Here is a 13,264-nt window from a genome sequence, read left to right as displayed (position 1 = left end):
TGTTAGCTGCTTTAAACCTAAACAAATGAGAGTGACACTTACTCAAAATTTGAATGTCTTTTGTAGTTCTAATGTCGTAGCTACCAGATATGCTGTACACCACCAATCTTTCCACAGGGGAGGATAGTCGAGGGCCTCCACCCTCAGACAGGTGGCAGTGAGGTGCCTGCTGCTGCGACACAATTTTTCTACTCTTTGCATCACAAGAACAATGCCAAGTATAAGAAGGACACTGAATAAGTATTTACTGATTGAGTGGAGGAGCCCCTGTCCAGAAGGGCACAGCTCTATACAGCCCAAGTGTAATATCTAATATCTAATATTAGGTATATTACATATATGTATATAATATAGCCATATATTCTATATTATAATATTGTGTGCTGTATGTATATATTATATATATGTACACATGCATATATAATATAATGCATCTTATATGTACATACTATATATGTACATATACATATATATTATATATGTGTGTGTATTTCTTTTTTGTTGTTGTTTTGCCAGTCTTGGGCTTGAGCTCTGGGCCTGAGCACTGTCCTTGGACTTTCTCAAGGCTAGAACTCTACCAATTGAGCCACAGCACCATTCCCAGCATTTTTCTATGTATGTTGTACCAAGGAATCAAACCCGGGTCTTCGTGCATACTAGGCAAGCACTCTACCACTAGCCAAACTCCCGGCCCATGTGTGTATATTTCTAATCAATATATTAGCACACATATAATCATTATCATTGCTTTCTGGACACAACAGGAAATCATTTTTGTTACCACTTTAAAACAGTAAAGTTACAGAAAGCCAAAAAATATATGAAGTGTGTATATACAGTCTCATTAGTATGAGAGAAAGAGAGAGGGGGGGGTATGTAGTTTTGCTATGTAGTCCAGGCTAACCTCCAATTCAAGATTCTCCAGTCTACTGCAATCTGGAATTACAGGTGTCCAGCCAAGATGCTGGACACATAGATAATTACATTATAGGAAGCATACACACATCTTGTGGGGTGCAGAAAATAGTAATTCCCCTCTTTCAACCTCAAAAAAGTTAAGTCACTTGTCCAGGGCCACACAGTCCAAGCACTGAGCTGTAATGGAGGACATCTGTTTACAAGCGATTCAGAGCAGTACTGTTCCAGGCTTCACCATCAGACAGAGAAGTGACACAAGGTACATCTTCCTTTGACCCTGTGGGGATTTTTTTCTTCTCCTAAGCCCTCTGTCTCTGGCCCACCCAATGTGTAGCTGTGCTCACAATTTGGCTGTGACTGCAGGTGTTCAGAGGCCTGCAGAGTCGCTGGCGTGGGGTGCTCAGGCAAAGGCTACAAGTGGGATGTGGTTTCAGCCATCATTCCATTAAATAAGCCGGTGCTCGCCACAGATCACGAACTCTCACCAGCCACTCTCCTGCATGACTAGTGAACTTCCTCTGCACTCTCACAGAAAGGCACACTCTAGAAGGCTCTGCTGCAACTGCCCCATCCACATCTCCAGCACGAGGATTCCTGGTCTGCAGCCATGCCCCAGTTCTCAGGGTTTCATTTCACGAGCAGACCTGCAAGGCCCCAAAGTATCAGAGTCACCCAAGGTAGTGCAAAGGCCATAGCCTAATATGACCTGGGTGGCCAAGACCCCCTGCAAAATCCCCTGAATCTTCAAAGCACCATAGTGCTGAGAGCTGAGTACCTCTCCTTTAGGAGAGGATCCTTTGTTGAATTTAAACCTTAAGCAAGAGTCCAGAACTACTCAGGTTGAAGTAGGACCACGGATTCCAGTCTGTCTTCCCCTCACACCCCACATTGCTCCTGAGATAGTTTCTCAGAATTCCTAGGTCTGCAGAGCATAATTCCAATCCTCTGAACTGGTCTAGTGCAGTCTAGGTGCTTCAGAGACAAGGAGCAAAGATCAGGAACATGGACAAGTCCTTGAACCTGAATGATCTAGTTCCCCTAAAATTTATGTGCTGAAACCCTAAGTGCTGGTCCTTGAAAATAAAAAGATCCTGAGCTCTCAGTCCTCAAGAATGGAATTAGTGCCCTTATATGTGAGGCCCCAGAAAATCGCTTTACTCCTTGTAGCATTCCATCTGAATCCTGCTAAAGATTTAGTTAGAAGAAAGCTTCCTCTTTTATAAGGGAGACACTGGCCTTCAGGCTGTATGGTGCCCCAAAGATTCCTTGCAGGTGGTCTTGACCATACCCTCATGGTGGGCAATGGCTGGAGGGCATAGCCATTTCACCCCCATAGATGTCAGCTAGCAAGTCTGTTAGTATTTTAATGTTGAATTTCCAGCCTCTTGACTATGTGATTTAATATTGCTGTTGTTTACAGACCACAAGCTCATGGTATTTTGTGACGGTACCCCAAATGGACTAAAACACCCAAACCCCACAGTTAGGACATGCTGAGACTACAAATCTAAGCTCCTCACACTTATTCCATGCTCTGCTGCCTGCCACATGGTACTATTTTGGCTTTATAAATACAAAAGGCTAACCAGGCGTGGTAGCTCATGCCTGTAGTCCTAGCTACTGAGGAGGCTGAGATCTGAGGATCTAGGTTCAAAGCCAGCCCAGGCACAAAAGGACCTGAGACTCTTATCTCCAATTAACTTCCATTGTTTCCATATCCTGGAGGTCCTTTCATTTAGCCTCATCCTATATGGCCTTATGTATCTAGGTTTTGAGCTATTGTAATCCTCTGCTAAGAGAGTCCAAGTTTTGTACTAATTGTTACAAATGAGGAATGGGGCTTGGCCCAAGGGTAGGGCAGTAGCCTTGAGCTAAAGAGCTCGGGGACAGCGCCCAGACCAAGTTCAAGCCCCATGACCCACCAAAAACAAATAAAAAAGGCTAAACTAGTACAGCCACTCTGGAAAAAAGTTTGGAGGTTTCTCAAAAAACTAAAAATAGACCTTCTCTACAATCCAGCCCTACCGCTTCTGGGCATCTACCCTGAGTATCATAACCCAGAATATGATAAGAATACCTGCTCAGCCATGTTCATTGCTGCACTCTTCACAATAGCCAAGCAATGGAAACAACCCAGATGCTTCACTACAGATGAATGGATACAAAAAAAAATGTGGCACAAGGTTTAAAGAAGACCTTCAGTGTTGCCCTGGCAGAGCAGGCTGGGCTCTCAAGTTATAGATATATGTAACACACTGACTTACTGTGACCTAGCAAAGGCTGCCAATGGATATGGGTTTGGTATGGTCAAAATAGATCTGAGAACAAAGTCTTATCGTGGAGTGGAGTTTTCATGCATATACTCATACAGGGAAAGCGTCAGGCAATCTAGAGAGCAAGTATAAGATCTGTAACTATGGACTTACCTTCACCCAAAAATGGAACACAGACAATACTCTTGGGACAGAGCTCTCTTTGGAGAATAAGTTGGCTGAAGGGTTGAAACTGACTCTTGATACCGTATTTGTACCAAACACATGGAAGAAGAGTGGGAAATTGAAGGCCTCTTATAAACAGAATTGTTTCAGTCTTGGCAATGATGTTGATATAGATTTTTCTGGACCAACCATCTATAACTGGGCAGGGTTGGGTTTTGAAGGCTGGCTTGCTGGCTACCAGATGAGTTTTGACACAGTCAAATTCAAGCTGTCTCAGAATAATTTTGCCCTGGGCTACAAGGCTGCAGACTTTCAGCTGCATATTCATATGAATGATGGCACTGAATTTGGAGGCTCCATCTACCAGAAAGTTAATGAGAAAATTGAAACAGCAATAAATCTTGCATGGACATCTGGTAACAGTAGCCATTTGGGCATTGCTGCTAAATACAAGCTGGATTATAGAACTTCACTATCTGCTAGAGTAAATAATGCCAGCCTGGTTGGACTGGGTTATACTCAGACTCTTCAGCCAGGAGTCAAACTGACCCTATCAGCTTTAGTCGATGGGAAGAACTTCAACACAGGAGGGCACAAGGTTGGGCTGAGATTTGAATTGGAAGCTTAGTGGAATCCTTGGTTTTGTATCAGAGTAAAATAAATTAAAGCCATCACATTTGGGGGAGAAAATGTGGTACATATATACAATGGAATTCTACATAGCCACCAGACAAGATAAAGTAATGGCATTTGCTGAGAAATGGATGAAACTAGAGCAAATCATATTGAGTGAGATAAGTCAATACCAAAGGAACAAAAGATGCATGGTCTCCTTGATATGTGGATATTACAAGACAGTACAAGAGCAATGACTCAATATTCGGGTACCCAAAGTTATTGACATGGTCTTGGGGATATAAATATAAGTACATAGACATAAAAATCTATGATGGAATATATACTCTATTGACATAATATTATATTATATAGATTGTTATGTATCTATGACATATAAACTCTCAGCTTAATTTTAATTATGTTCTAAAGTTTATGTGACAAGTGATTGCATATAGAGATTGCCTCCTTGAATACTTGTTTGCTAAACACAACATTTGAAATATGATATAAAAATAAGTGTTAATAAAATCTTTCAATTAAAAAAAGAATATGAAAGACATTCTCTAAATAATCGTTTATTTGTCCATCTTTTTTTTACCAATAGCGCTGGGAATGGTTATCTAAAAGCATTATACTCTCTCTTAGAAAATTTCCATTAGCAGCCAGAAAAACTAGCAGGAGGTAAAAAGAACGATATGCAATACTTTTCAAAAGTAAAAACAAAAGCTTTGCCTGCTCTCTTTCCTGTCTCTACCCACCTGTGGGTCTCCTGTTTGCTTTCAGACCATCTCCACGTGACCTCCTCTACACAGGCCTTGGAGGAGCTCAGCCTAACCATGCTGACGCCTCTGTAAGTTTGACACCCAGGTTCATAGCACCAATGAAACACCTACTCTCCAAGATTCATGAACACGCTCATTTTAACTCCCACATTCTTTTCTTCCTCCACAGTTCCAGGTTCTTTTTAGTATCAGGGTGGAGTTCCAGATTCTTGCCACCTCCTAGAGGTGTGGTCTTAGCCAAGACACTTAACTTCCCTGGGTCTTTCTCTTTCACCATGGGGTAGTCATCATGAAAATACATGGATATCATCTGACCTGCAAGAACTACTGAAGAATGGCAACTAGTATCCTTGTCAGGTAAGGGACAAGTCACCAGGAAGTTGTAAGGTAATCAGTCAGTAAATGGTTTGTGGCAGGATGAATGCCCAGTAGAGGGACTGGGTGAGTAAATAAGTAGGTGAAGTGATACACCTATAGAGATGATACAGAGACTATACCCTTTCCTAAACATTGAAGAAGTGCCATTTGGTATGCAGGAGAGCACACTAACATTTTCCCTAGTAAGGAAAGTCTTGGTAGAGCCAGGCGCCAGCGAATCATGCCTGTAATCCTAGCTACTCAGGAGGCTGAGATCTGAGGATCCCATTTCAAAGCGAGCCCAGGCAAAAATGTCTGTGAGATTCTTTTTTTTTTTCGATTAGATTTCCTTTACCGCTTATTTATTGTTTCATTAACTATTGTATAACTTTATAAAATTATACATTGGAATGAGTTATGATATTATGTTTTGATATACAGACACATTGCATAAAGTTTAAACCAGGTTAGACAACACTCACTTCCTCACAATCACTTGAAACGGGGTCATCAGTCTGCTACAAGTTTGTCTTGAAATTTTTGTCTTTCATTCCTGCTACAGGCACTCATATTTCTCTAAGCAATGTCAGTTCAAAAACCTGAATCTATGAATTATTTAAGTATCAATAGCTATGAGCACATGGGAGAATATTGTTCATGAGCCTCTCCTTTATTCATAGTGTAATATTTAGCCTGAAGTTTATAGTAGAACCTTCACAAAGCCAGAATACCAACGATTGAGGATGAGACTCCTACGACAGCATTATTTCTAATTAATTCAACCATCAAAAATAACCAGCAGAATGAAAATGAAGATATGTCTCTGCTGGGTACAGTACATAACTATTTAATAAGAATTTATAATCCATACTTTCCTGACATTAAAAATGTATACATGATGGTCAGTGAGACCAGACAAAGTTTTAAGAGCCTCTAGTCTCTAGTATAAAGTATACAAGTTCTGTAACTAATATTTCCTCTGTAAGAACTAAGTTTTTAAAGACTTCAAATTCTTTCTCTGGTAGTGAGCTAGTTGATGAAGAAATAGATGGCTTTTCAAATAAACCTAATTGCTTTAGAAATCTCTTCATAAGGTGAGTTCAAATCACTGTAATTGATTTGAAAACATTTGCGAAATTCCAAAGATGGAAGTAATTCATCTTGATGATATTATTCTAAATTTAGAATTTTATCTTTAGACTAAACTAAGAATCTTTGTAGATGTAAGTTGACCACATGATCAAATAGAAGAATAAGAATGGCTTTTTAAGTCTTTGGTCCATCTTTTAATGGGATGGTTGTTACTTTGGAGATTAGTTTTGGAGTGATTCAATTTTTTGAGCTGTTGATATATTTTAGGTATGAGGCCTTTGTCCATTGTATGGTTGGTGAAGATCTTCTCCCACTCTGTAGGCTTCCTAATTAATTTACTAGCTATGTACTATGTTATCTCTCATCTCTTTTGCTGTCCCTTGGTTATCTCATATTGTTACAGTATCTCACTTTGTTATCTGATATATCAGATATATTTGTATTTGCTTATTTGAAATTGGATAGGGAAGGGGGGAAAACAAGATGAGGGGTGGGGGGGGAGGAAATGGGGACCAAGACATGTGAAAGGGTATCAATGTATGTGAATTAATGCACCTTCTATCTGGCAAATATCATGTAATCCTTCTATTAATTACAATGAAAAATATATGAAGAAGAAGAAGAAGAAGAAGAAGAAGAAGAAGAAGAAGAAGAAGAAGAAGAAGAAGAAGAAGAAGAATGGGATTGAGCACAGATGTTTACTAACCAAAGACAGAAATAAAAAAAAATTATGTCAATCCTGGGGCTTGAACTCAGGACCTGGGCACTGTTCCTGAGCTTTATTGGTTTTTGCTTTCAAGGCAAGTGCTCTATTACTAGAGCTACAACTCCCCTACTGTTTTTGTTTTGTTAATTAATTAGACAAAAAAGTGTCTCATGAGCTTTCTTGATCTGGCTGGTTCCAAGCAGCAATGCTCAGATCTCAGCCTCCAGAGTAGCTAGGATTAGATGTGAGTCACCTGCAGCCAGCAAAATCCAAGTATTTTTAAATGACAGAACATGGAACATTTGGAAGTAAACATCACTCGGAAAGTTTCCTGTACTTGTTTCTGTTTCAATATTTGGAAGTATAAAATTAAGCATAAAGCACAGAACCCAATTCTGTTCAGACACAAATCTCTATTATCTGGACAGACTGAACAAGTAATAACTTCTTTTACTTTCTTTTGTTCATAACAGACTGGACTACTTCAAAGCAAATTCACAAATTAGCAGTGAGAAGACCATAGTCTAATCTTATATGCTTGTTGGCTGTAGATTGGTTGCAACCTTTTTTTCCTTACAAATAGAACAAACTTGAGCATCCATTTTTAAATTTTGGGGGGGCATCATTATTTGCAGATGTTAGAAACAGAGGGAAAAATACATCTCTGCAAACTCTATAGACCATTCTAAGTTCATTCAATATTAATCTTTCTCTGTCACATTTCTCATTGGAAATCCAAATACTTTGTTCCAAAACCAAAATGCTCTTTTCATAATAAATTTTAAGAAATATGACTATAAAAGTAAAATCTTGTTTCACTACTCAGAAAAAAGCTAAAAGTCATGCTGACGTAGAGCTCTAGCCTTGAGCACAAAGGCTCAGAGAGATTGCCCAGGCCCTGAGTTCAAGGCTAGAAAAAAATGTAGAGAGAGAAAGAGTGAAAGAGAAGAGGGAAAGAAGGAAGGAAGGAAGGAAGGAAGGAAGGAAGGAAGGAAGGAAGGAAGGAAGGAAGGAAGGAAGGAAGGAAGAAAGGAATGGTAGAATGGAAATGCTACACTCCCCTGCTATCCACCAACTTTCTTTACTCTGATCTCAACCCAACATGGGCACAGAGTAAAGTAGGTAATTCTTTGACTAAACATTCTTATGAGCCTAGTCTACCAAACTAGGGAAACTCAGAGTTCATAACAAATATAAAGAGGTATCCCTACTCTTGTGGACTTCTGCTCAAGCTAAAGAAAGACTTAAATAAGAGAACAATTCTTGAATAAGTTATAACCATGGCATTGGAGAAGTACAGAACACAATCAAAGGAGAGTGCCCAGAGCCTATGCTGAGCAAGGATCTGATGACTGCAGGAGCGCTGGGAGAAAAGGAGAAAGGCTAGAGGGTGGGACATGGGGAGCAGGAGGAAAGGAGGCAAGAGTGGAAGGAGGGAGGAAGGGAGGAGAGAAGGGACTTTTTGATATCCTACGATATCACCCCTTAATCTTTTTTTATTTTAATTAATAAAAGGGTTACATGATGTTTGCCATATAGAAGGTGCATTAGTTCACATACATTGATACCCTTTCACATGTCTTGGTACCCTTTACCCTCCCCCCCACCACCCTCACCCCTTAATCTTAACCAGAGATTATTCCTAGACTCATGAAGCATCACCCAAGCCTTAGCTCAAATCCTGAGCCTCTTATTTGCACCCGTGTCTCTGCCCTGCTAAGTTCATATACCTCACCTGTAACAGGAAGGGGGTAAAAGTTGCTACTGTTGAGGGATCGCTGTGGAAAATAAATGCAAGGAGACTTCTTTGTGGGTATTTTTGGTGGCAATGGGATTTGAGTTCAGGGCCCATGCCAGACCCCATTTCCTTTTGCTTTAGTTTATTTATATTGTGTTTTTTGGGGGTGGCTGACCTCAGACTACAAACTGATCTCCCCCTTCCTCATAGCTGGGATTACAGGAGCCAACCGCCATGGCTGGATTGTTCTTTGAGGTAAGTCTCACTAACATTTTTGCTCAAACTAACTTCAAACCATCATCTTCCTGCCTCCCACTGATTTGGGATCACAGGCATATGCCAACTTGACCAACCCACCAGGATATTGCTATCCTAATGAATATAGTCATGCAGAAATTTCAGAGGATGCTCTCTCAGTTGGGAAGGAAAAGTAAACTTGATTATTTTAATAATTTGCTTACAGAGCTTTAGTAAACAAGACTGTAGACCTCAGAATTGTAAGACATAAGACAAGTCTCTTGTCTTAAGTCTCCTTAGACTCCCCACAAAAAGGTCAGCAACCCCAACTGCTTTAGTATAGAAGACTTGAAGCGAACGTTTCAAAGACCACACAGCCCAGTTATTTCTGCTCACTGTTTAACAGGAAAATCTCTGCTTTTGACCAACTACTCACCTTAGAACTCATCCATATTACTAAAACCCCACAAAATAATTTTCACTTTGATGTGAGAAGCATGGACCATATTAACCTGCAGTATTTCAGGACATTCACCATCACAGAAAAATATTTCCTCTCAAAGTAATAATAACCTAGTAATCAAAAGTAATAACAACCTAGTAATAGAAAGTAATTACAGGCAGTTCATGAAAAAGGCATTCGGAACCAAATAAACACCTTCATATTAGCCAGATTTCCTGAAACCATCACACATTAAACTTTATTCAATGGACTCTCAATGGGCATTTCCCAGTATTGACTAAGAATAGTCACCCTTAATGGAAGCTTAGCATGGCCAGATCTGCATGACAGCTCTATGAAGTAGGAAATGTGACTAGCCCCACTTGACAGATGAGGAATCCAAACCACAAAGAAAAAGAGCAATTTCCCCAAGGCTAGTCTCAGCTGGCTGGGGAAATCTGGTGTCAGGGTCCTGGTCATGGCCACTATACTGGGCTCATTCTGAGGAGTGGGTGTTCAGTAGAAGAGATGTCAACAAGGCAATCAGCAGCAATGCAGAAGCCACCACACCAAAGATGATAATTGAGAAACCCAAAGGAGCAGACACTGAGAGCTCTTTGTGCACAAGGCAGAAAATAAGACTTTCCTCATGACTCCTCTATTATTCCCACCACAACTTGGTATGGGACAGGACTATTCTCTATACCATAATTTAGTGAGAGAATGTTTTCTGCCTATTAGACAGGTGAGAAAGGTGGGAATTTAGAGACAAACGGGGAGAAGCAATCTGAAGGCTACAGCGATGAACCCTGGTCATGTCTGTCCTTCTGGAATCACGTGTTCTTCTTTTTTAGTGCATTTTCCCATATATTTTTATTGTAATTAATAGAAGGGTTACATTATATTCACCAGATAGAAGGTGCATTACTTCACAAACATTGATACCCTTTCTCATGTTTTGGTCCCCATTTCCCTCCCCCACCCCCACCCCTCATCTTGTTTTCCCCCCCTTCCCTTTCCTGTTTCAAATAAACAAATAAACATATATATCAGGTAACAAAGTAAGATACTGTAACAGTATGAGATAACCAAGGGACAGCAAAAGAGATGAGAGATAACATAGCATATTAAGGACAACAATCACTCATTATATGGCTTTTGTTTCTATATCCTAGAGGTCCTTTCATTTAGCGTCATACTTTATGTCCTTACGTTTCTAGGTTTTGTTTTTTTTTTTATTGTAAATCTCTGCTAGGAGAGCCCAAGGTTTCTACTGATTATGACAAATGAGGGAAACCATTGAGCCTATGTTCCTTTAGTCTGGCTTACTTCACTTAATAGGATTTTTTCCAAGTCTTTCCATTTCCTTACAAATGGGGCAATGTCGTCCTTTCTGAAAGCAGCATAGAATTCCATTGTGTATAAATACCACATCTTGTTCCACTCATCAACAGAGGGGCATCTGGGTTGGTTCCATATCTTTGCTATGGTGAATAGTGCTGCAATGAACATTGTTGTGCTAGTGAAGTTAGTATGTCCTTGTTTCTGGATGATTGGGTAAATGCCAAGTAGTGGAATTGCTGGGTCATAGGGGACTTCTATGTTTAGTCTTTTGAGGAACTGCCATACTGCTTTCCATAGTGGTTGAAGGAGTTTGCACTCCCACCAACAGTGTAGTAGTGATCCCTCCTGGGCACATCCCCTCCAGCATCTATTGTTATTAGTTTTCTTGATCCTGGCCATTCTAACTGGAGTGAGGGGGAATCTCAGAGTTGTTTTGATTTGCATTTCTTTCATGGCCAGAGATGTCGAGCATTTCTTCATGTGTCAATAGGCCATTTTTATTTCTTATTCAGAGAAGACTCTCTTCAAGTCTTTGGCCCATCTTTTAATGGTTGTTTCTTTGGAGATTAATTTTGGAGTGATTAAATTTTTTGAGCTGTTGATATATTTTAGATATGAGGCCTTTGTCTGTTGTATGGTTACTGAAGATCTTCTCCCACTCTGTAGGCTTTCTAGTTAATTTGTTAGCTATGTCCTTTGCCTTACAGAAGCTCTGCAGTTTATTGCAGTCCCACTTATCCAGACTTTCTCTGATTTGTTGTGTTTCTTGGTCCTTATTAAGAAAGTTTCGACCTGTGCCAAGGAGACCTAGTGTATCTCCTATTCCTTCTTGTAAAGCTTTAACCTCGAGGTCTTTTATCCATTTGGAGTTAATCCTGGTGCAGAGTGACAACGAAGAATCCAACTTTAGTTTTCTGCAGGTGCTTAACCAGTTCTGCCAGCACCACTTGTTGAAGAGGCTGTCTTTCTTCCATTCTATTTGTTGGCTCCCTTATCAAAGATTAGGTCGCCATACGTCTGTGGGTTAATATCTGGGTCCTCAGTTCTATTCCATTGGCCTTACATGTTCCATTTCACCTAGTAGGTGCTGTTTTACAGGACAGTCAAAAGCATCAAAAAATGTTCTTGCTCCTAAACATAGAACAGCCAGTGGCTCGCTCGGCCTCAAAAGGACCAGGAAAGTTTTACAGAGAACTCAGTAAAGGAATGGGATTAGGAAGAAGCATTGGGACAGGCAGAAACTACAAATCTGAGAATAGGTATAGGCTGTTCACAAAAAAACACAGATCTATGAAGTGTTTGCATGTTCAGTGGCAAAATCTGGTTAAAGATTGCTTAACTGTGGGTTACAGCATAGGAGAGGCCAAGGGTGAGGCTAGGAAAGTGGGTTTTGAGTGGAGGCAAATTTTGAGGGAATTTTGCATAGCACCTAGCATTTATACTAAGTAGAGGTCTATGAGGACTCAGAAACCTGACCACTGTGTTCAAAGCCTCTGGGATATTCATGAATATTCACGTTGTTTCACTCTTCTCTAGATAACAAATTCCACCCAGAAATTATTTGCAGTGTATGCCAAGGTAGCTTATATGATTCATACTTGTATTCTCAATACACAGAAGACTAAGACAGAGGATTTAAGTTTAAATCCAGTCTGAGCTACAGAGTGAATTTAAGTCTGGTGTCAGTATGATAAAGATGTGACTCAAAATAAAAACTGAACTAAGTATCAATGCTTAAGCCTATAATTCTAGCTACTTGTGGGGGGCAAAGATTGGGAATATTGTTGTTCCTGGCCAGCCCTGACACAGAAATTCTCAAAAGACCACCTCAAAAGAAAATTCCTAGCATAGCAACCCATACTTGTCATTTCAGCTATAGTAGAATAGGAGGATCACAGTACAATTAAAAATAAAGACCCTTTCTCAGCAAAAATCAGAGCAAAATGGATGGAAGGATGCTTTCAGTGGTAACGTGCCTGCCTAGCAATGGTGAAGCCCTGGATTCAACCCCCAAGACAATTTTTTAAGTAGGTTGGCTTTTGTGGAGTATAATCTTGTATCAAGGTCCTCAAGGAATTTTGTTACAGTTACTTATATAATCTCAACTTCCTTGCTTATGCCTTCTTTTTCCATTCATTATGAACATCTCTCCTAATTTGAGCTCTTTGGTCTAAGTTATAGATGTAATGGATAAACATCAGTAATAAGACCTACAATAACAAAACGTGCCATTAGCCTACTCTCTTCGCTGTAGGCTGCATCTGGAATGTTTCTCAAAAGTTCATCGGTTAAAGGCTGGATCTCACCATGAAGATACTGGGAAGCCAAGCCTAGAGGAAGGAAGTTAAGTTTGGAACATATCTTGAAAGGGCATATTTAGATGCCAGTGGGCCCCCTCTTTCTCTCCCTTCCTTTCTCTCTCCTTCCTCTCCCTCTCTCCTCACTGGCTTCCTCTGCCATCCTAGATGGCGACAGAGAGCAAGAGAGGCCAGGTTCTGATTTGGATGTGGTGCAGGAGGTGATTTTCTAAGCTTTCGAGGAATGTGAGGAAAAGCCTGGGATAGCATTGGAGTTAGAGTTCTTGATGGAAGT

General features: G+C 40.2%; 1 pseudogene; it reads left to right on the top strand.

The window, feature by feature from the left end:
- The first annotated feature begins 3,212 nt into the window (after positions 1–3,212).
- On the top strand, positions 3,213–3,984 carry LOC150055969 (non-selective voltage-gated ion channel VDAC3 pseudogene; annotated as a pseudogene).
- Positions 3,985–13,264: the final 9,280 nt, after the last annotated feature.

Source organism: Megascapheus bottae, chromosome 13 (assembly GCF_031878675.1).
Source record: "Megascapheus bottae isolate mThoBot1 chromosome 13, mThoBot2.hap1, whole genome shotgun sequence".
NCBI lineage: Eukaryota > Metazoa > Chordata > Mammalia > Rodentia > Geomyidae > Megascapheus > Megascapheus bottae.
This window is presented reverse-complemented; position numbering and strand designations above follow the sequence as displayed.